Genomic DNA, 1,667 nt, shown 5'->3' with positions numbered 1-1,667 from the left:
TCGAGATGTCGGGGACCCAGCGACTCTTCTCGGTTGAGCGTTGATTCCATCCAATGGGCCGCCCTTACTAAACTAATATGGCATCACAGAATCGGCCCTTTCTTCCAATCCTTGGCGGTCGGGCACCCGACTCTTCGGGAATACTAAGGCACATCTTTATCGTGGTTCTTCCCGCCCTCCCGAGGGCTTGGAGGCTTCTTTCGGAATCTTGAATCGTATAGCCAAAGTCGAATGCATAGGGAATATCAGGGAGGCAAGGCAGATTTCTATCCGGAGCAAAGAGTCAGATTGAACCAAGAATCTTTAGCCTGGGCCGGGGTGTACCAACACATGCAACTATTTTGTCTGTTTCCCCTTCCCCCCGCGTTCCTCATCTGATAGATATTTCCAGCCCGAGCAGAGGAGCAATAAGCGGCGTTGAGAAAGATCTCTGACACAGTGCATATTCTTTCATCAGCTATCCCAGAGTTGTATCTGAAAACCACATGCCACGGGAATCAAGAATGAGGGGCGATGCAGCTCGGTGATAAGGCTCAGATCTTCATTCCTTTCCCAACATCCCCGGGGAGGCTCGATTCCTCCCCGACCCTAAGACAAAAATACACTGAAGATCGGTCAACCAATCTTGGATTCGTCGCCCAATCCCGTCCGGTATGAGACGGAAATCAAAAATCCGATCAGATGCCTTGATCCATCGGGTAAATGTGTCCCGTCCACCGGGAAACCAGAAGTATGTTTTATTCTCCCAATCCTAGCTTGCGCCTATGACTGATCGATCCATCGCTCCATCCTGAGTATATATCGGCCGATCAAGAGCAAACACACCACACGGAACGGAATGAACCACTCCTTTTTCCTCATAGAAATCGAAATTCTTCCTTATCCCCCCCTTATTATATAGTACGCGACCGGCTTCGGTCGGTGAGGAAGATGAGACTTAGGGGGGAATAAGAAATTCTATCTCATAGGCCCTATTGAGTAAAGGCAAGTGGAGCCCCCCCCTACCTATATTAAGCGTAAAGACTTGACCGAATCGGGCCAATGCTTTCTTTCTTTCTTGTATTGGGTAGAGCGCGCTTCCTTACCCACCTACTCGCAGATCAAGCTTTGGCCCGAGTGTACCGGTCCACGGCCATCATTAACCGGTGTCCCAACGGTGTGGGGCTCGAAGGCACCCGGATCCGAATCAATTACACTCTGATCCAGCATCGAACCCCGCAGGCGGACTGTTTTCACAACAAATTCTTAGAGGCGTATCGACCGTATCACATCGAAGACTACAGCGCTCCACCCGGACTGAGCCACCTCTCTTTCTATATGATAATAGCTAAGTGAGACCTCGCTGCAGTTTCCCGCATTCGACCCCCATTAGCCTACCCGAAGGATCTTTGGGATGAAACAGACAGTTACCATAACGATTGGCGCCCGGACGAACTTAGCCCAACTCTATTCTACCCTCACAGGGCGACCCGGCCTACTCTCTCTTGCAGACTGGTTATCAGCTCCTTCAAGTTTGGTTATAGCGGATATGAATGGTTCACGAACGGCCATCGGGGGGCAGTGTTCACTTATCAGCGAGTCCTGAATCAGAGCGGGAGCGACAAGTCGCCGTATGCCCCAGCCAGGGAAGGCAGCCCGCAGGTTTTGACGGGGCGATCAGTCCCCAG

The sequence above is a fragment of the Tasmannia lanceolata genome, unplaced genomic scaffold (genome assembly GCF_043159265.1).
Source record: "Tasmannia lanceolata isolate RefF3 unplaced genomic scaffold, GAP_Taslan_0.1 ptg000723l, whole genome shotgun sequence".
Lineage (NCBI taxonomy): Eukaryota > Viridiplantae > Streptophyta > Magnoliopsida > Canellales > Winteraceae > Tasmannia > Tasmannia lanceolata.
Note: the sequence above shows the minus strand (reverse complement) of the source record.